The sequence below is a fragment of the Hevea brasiliensis genome, chromosome 13, assembly GCF_030052815.1.
Source record: "Hevea brasiliensis isolate MT/VB/25A 57/8 chromosome 13, ASM3005281v1, whole genome shotgun sequence".
Classification (NCBI taxonomy): domain Eukaryota; kingdom Viridiplantae; phylum Streptophyta; class Magnoliopsida; order Malpighiales; family Euphorbiaceae; genus Hevea; species Hevea brasiliensis.
Window position 1 is genome coordinate 40,733,268 of NC_079505.1, and position 6,000 is coordinate 40,739,267.

General features: G+C 33.1%; 1 pseudogene; it reads right to left on the minus strand.

Moving 5' to 3' along the window:
• Positions 1-4,149: 4,149 nt before the first annotated feature.
• On the minus strand, positions 4,150-4,936 carry LOC110656203 (probable thylakoidal processing peptidase 2, chloroplastic; annotated as a pseudogene).
• Positions 4,937-6,000: the final 1,064 nt, after the last annotated feature.

Here is a 6,000-nt window from a genome sequence, read left to right on the forward strand (position 1 = left end):
ATCTCCTCTATCACTAATTTCAATCTGTAGGGCCTGATTAACTACCACATCAAGTCTAACAACATGGCCAAGTTTGCATACCTGCTGTTCAGCCCCTTTAAAAATATCTTTACCTTCATACTTTCTATGGCAATTGCAGTAGGGACATACCTGCTCAACTTTAAAAACTTTGAAGCATAATTATTCATTGATCTGTCATTCTATCTTAAGGCCTCAAAGGCCCACTGCTTCTGATCTCTAAAACTCTTTGGCATAAACCTATTTATGAACAATTCAACAAATTGTGTCTAGGATAATCCTTCAATATGAGGGAGCACATAATCCATCATCCACTGTCTAGGCACAGATCCCATCACATGCTGCACATACTCTATTAGTCTCATGTTTGTCAACTATAGCTCCACTCCTGCTTATTTGCAAGAGTCTAGAAACTGATATGCATCATCTGTAGCATCCATAAGTACTGGGCACCAACTTCTTGAAATTTATTATTTGTTTATAAGGTTTCACTCTTTGTACTGGGGGCTGTTGCTATTGTGGAGGGTGGGCTATATACTATCATTACAAGAAAAAAGGAGATTTGAAACCGAATATTCGGTTTCAAATTAGTGAAAATCGATTTCTAAATACATTTAAAAACCAATTTGAAATCGAAATATTCAATTTAAAATCTGCATGTTTCTAAATAAATTAGAAACGAAAAATAACGTCCGTTTCAAAGTCTGAAACCGTTTTCAAACTACTATTCTGTTTCAAAATTAAAAACCACATTAATTCAGTTTCAAAATCCGTTTCAATTTAGAAACTGATATTTTTTGTTTTAATTTTTCTGAAACGGATTTCTGTTTCTAATCAGTTTCTAAATTGTAAAAACAAATAAAACACCTTTTAAAACCGAAATGCATTCAATTTTTAAATAGAAACAGAAATTCCGTTTCAAATCCGTTTCTAAAATTATTCTTATTCTGAAATCGAAAATTTTGCTGTGTTGGATTAGAAAATGAAAATTCATTTCTAATCCGCTTCAAATTACTACAAAAATTTACTTTTTTTTATTTAAAACAATATATACTGCATTGAAGCATATAATATAATATTAATTTTAAATGCTCAATATCACAATATTTACAATATCAAGCTATCAAATTCAAATATCAGTCAACATTATATATAGATATGACAGTAAAGAGTTATAACAATAATGTACTATATGTAAAAATAAAATATCATAATAACAAAAAGAACAAGCTACTTGTCATCAATAATATCATCATTCATCACCGCTATCAGCCTCTCTACCATCATCCTAATGAGCTGCATTTGGAGTTGGGGTTGTAAACTGCGTAGCCTGCCTCATTTGCGCTATCATGTTTTGCATCATTTGTTGCATGTGCTCCTTCAGCGTCTACTCACGTTGTCCGTCTCTCCTCTATTGCAGCCAGACTATCCTTTGGTGTTGCAACAGTTTGAATCTCTTCCTCCATTGCCTCTGACTGAGCACAATAGGATGTAGTATTTACATCTCACAATATATATATATATAAAATTTAGCAAATTAATAAGCAGATTCCGGATATCATGGTGAGTGCTGCGTACAGTTTTTCAACTCCCATTATCTCAATTCCTAGCAGATGTATCAATTTTCTAATTAGACAGCTCAAACAATAGGTAACCATTATAAGAGCCATAAACAAAATACCATCTTTGGCAATTATCACATCAATTAAACTATTCTCACAAGGAAATTTTTACATCCAGAAAAATTAATAGAACCATCATTCAAAATTACAAAAGAGAAGAAAAATTGTGTAGCAAGAAATGCAAATTAAAAGAAAAGAAAAAGAAATTAAACAAAAATTTCAGTATGCAAAATTAAGCCACTTACCTCAGATAAATAAAAAAACCTTTCCAAAAACGGCTTGCACATCAAGTTTTCTCTTAAATCCTAGTGTACCCTGTCATGTCCATAACAACAGGGCCTAAAAAGCATAAAACAGAAGAAAGCAGTACTCCATTCTGCAATTCAAGCAGAAAATTAGTCCTAATTAATTAGTAACATTCTGCATTTTTGCACAGAAAGATCCACCTTGTTTGACTCTCACCAACTTCCCATTATATTATATCTGTTGCACCCACATGTTTGTCAGTGTACCTATAGCTAGCTAGTTCCCCTATAAGCCGCACATGGGGTTTAATATGGACGGACCATAAATTGTTTTCTTTTAATTACTTAAAGGTCTTTTAGAGCAATTACGAGTTGGGAATTGCACATGAATGTTTAAAACCAGTTGCTTCAATACTTAGCTTTATGAATACTACAGCATAAATCTTTACTAGGCTGTTGGCCAATTATGAGGTGGGAGAAGCCTAGTGTTTATCTATCTCATTTATATATATATATATATATATATATATATGAAAAAAGAAAAGATGAAAAGGCATGGGACCCTATTCTCTCTCACAAAAAGGGAAAAAAAAATTTTAATGTAATGTCAGTAATGGCAAGGGCACTCAAGTGTTCTGCAAACTTCTTAAGAAACTAGTCTTGCACTTGAAAGGTGCACTAATTAATGCAATGATTCAAATACATGAACAAAAAAATAAAATAAAGATTAAAGAGCTCAGGCATTCTTTGTTGATATTATAGTGTATATGAGACCTACCAATACAAGTAGGACATGCATGCATCCAAAGCTAGCAAGTTAAAATTAACTTTATCAAATAGCAGTAAGAACAATAACTCAGACTATGGATGAAGGCTATCTGCAAAGGACTAAATCACATTAAAACATGTTGTACATGGTAAGAGAAGGAACAAGGAAACTTGATGAAATTTCACATAGCTTGAGTGTGCCTTAGAGGCGTTAGCTATTTAAAACTCAATCATGCAAGTGAATCAATTATAGGATCCTATTATTGTTTTCCTCTTTCTTGATAAGCAAATTATCTCACTTCTTTTCTCTCCATTATCTTGACGCTTCTTATTTTTGGGTTATCTGTCCTATTTAAAAGCGGTAAGGCATGATATGCATGGAACCTGCCGAGTCTCACTTGGGCGCACAGACAAAAATGGTGGCATAACATAGTAGGCCCTGGTTTCCACACTAGTTAAATTTCAATTTTTGGTGACATTATGCTTATGCCCACTCAAATCCCCATCCCAAAAAGCCAAAATAATAATTCTTGCCACAATTAAAGATGAATTAGCTTGGTAATTAAGTTAAGCTTCTCACTATATATTCACTTCTGGAAAAAGTTATACTATCAAATCCATTTATACAAACAATTAATCAATCATAGCTATCAGTCTTATCCTATCCAAATTCCCCCATATCCAACTCCTACATTTATGGGCTACTGCAAGTTCAACGTAATGGCCAAAAGTTTCAGCTAAATTACAGGGCAGCTTCCTGCAGGCAGTCTGGTCCTGTCCTTCTATATTAATTATATCCTTCTCATTATCCACATTATATTTGTGCAAGAAGACACTGCCCTTACATCTCTCATCAGAAGTATCTTTCAGAGATGCTTCTTCTGTGGAAATCTGCAGCTTTCAAGTGATAGCAGTCTAGTTTCTAAGCAATATATGTTTGGGGCCAATCTATCAGTAGCTAGTAGGCCAAACTTGATAATTTGTTACCTTATTTTACTGGTTTATCAATATTATGAGCTTTATACTCATCTTATTTGGAATAAGCATTTCCACTAGCTAGTTGATTCTGAATGGCCATTAAAGCTTCAGATTCTTTTTTAACTAATGAATTGTACCATCTTCTTTCTAATTGGCTCTTCCTCGTGTTATAAATACCTAATTAATTGGAACAACCAGCATTAACCTTAATGATCAAAATTTGAAAGCGCTCATCCTAATGGATGTCAAATTTATTTCTTCTATAATTTTGTTTATTTGAAAGATGATTATCAACAAAATTTTCAATTTTTCTTTTAATAAAAAAAAGATTTCTTCTACATAAATCCTTCTACATAGATAACATAGATTTTTTCTCCAATCTCGCGAACATAATACAATACTAAGCTATCACAATACCCATAGAAAACCACAAACAATTGCCACCATGAAGTAGAATGTATCCACAACGCTAAATCATCATTGATTGGAATAAGATGGATTTGATTTCTGGTTGTTAAGCACCCTATGTTTCATACCAAATATGAATATTGAATTAAACTAAGGGCATACAAATTTTTACCTTTTCTACGAGAATGTGATCACCTACATCCAGAGTAGGGTACATGGAAGTTGAAGGAATGGATCTGGGCTTTGCTAAAGCCAACAGCGGCAACCGTAAAAATGGCCTCGGCATCCTCTAAGCAAAAACTGAACACCTTGGATAACCAGCTTCCGCTCTTGTCAAGCTCCTTCCCAATAATCTTTAACATCTCAGTATTACTCTCTTTCCTTACATAGCTTACAATCCCACCTTTATCCACAACACTACTCTTCGGCGCAGGAGCCGACTCATTACAAGGAAGCCACCTTGATCCCTGGAAAAAGGGAAGGATCGAGGAGGCTTTAAGTGGCGAAATTCCAAAAACGCCCATGCAAGATGAAGAAGCTAAAATCCCAACTATTAACTTCATCAGTGAGACCAACCCGATGGCAATTGGACTCCTACAGTTATCGCCGAATATTTCTCCGACCATGGTATCGTACAAAGAAACTGAACTCTTAGTCCAGGAATTTAACTTCTAGCTTGGGCGATGGCAATAGAATTGGAAATCGTGCATCTGCAGTGCAAGGGGTTCCAGATCGGAATTTTGCACAGTAGGAGAAGCGAAGATTCGAGAACGAACCCAACAATAGTGGAGGGAGCGGTAATTTCCAACCCGGAAGCCAACGCAAGAGGCGATGTTTGGGGCAAAATGGCTAGGGTAGGTGAAGGTAACACGAATAGCCATATCAGCAATTCTGATAAGCCGGACAACAATCTGGTAATTGTTGCTTCGAAAAGTGAGAGAGAAGATCGAGGAAACCCTAGAAGCAAATAAATGCCATTTCGATTGCAGAAATCAGTGAATCGGTGACGGAAGGATGGAATTGAAACTTAGAACTAGATTAGTGGGGTAAAAAACGGTAACGATTAAGATTATTGACAATGAATGAATTAAGGGATTTAATTACAAGGTGGGAAACGGGGTGGGTTCCAGAGCTATTTGAGTCTCTGAGGGAGAGAGTGCAAAAGGTCAGGAGAGGAAGCAAGGACTTACAATGATCTGTATCGGGAGAATCGGGAGAGTTTTGGGTTTAATACAACGCGCTTTGCTAGAAATTGAAAATAATCTGTATCTAAATTTAACCAAAAGGAATTAAAAACTATCATCTGTTTATAAGTTGGTTTTAAAATTTATAAAATAAAATATATAATAGATAAATTTTAAAATTGTAAATTATCAATTTTAAAGGGTAGATAAAGAAATTAAAAATTGACGGATATCAATTTTTATTTTGATTTTAAATTTTAATAAATAAAATAAAAATTATATTAATTTTAAAATCGACATAAATCAAATTTTAAATATAAATAGAAAATATTTTTATTTTGAAACAAAAAACAATTCATTTCTAAATTAAACTAAAAAGAATTAAAAATTGATCAGAATCGGTTTCTAATATGACTAAAGGAAATAGAAACCGACAAAAATCAGTTTCTAAGTTAACTTTAAAATTTATGAAATAAAATATAAAATAGATAAATTTTAAAATCGATATACAAAAAGAAATTAGAAACCGATAAGTATCGGTTTCTATTTTTAATTTAAAATTTAATAAATCAAATAAAAATTATATTAATTTTGAAACTGGCATACATCGGTTTCTAAATATAAATAGAAAATATCTTTATTTTGAAACCGAAAATAATCAGTTTCTAAATTAAACTAAAAGAAATTAGAAACCGACGAGAATCGGTTTCTAATATGACTAAGGAAAATAGAAACCGATAGAAATTGGTTTCTAAGTTGAATTTAAAATTTATAAAA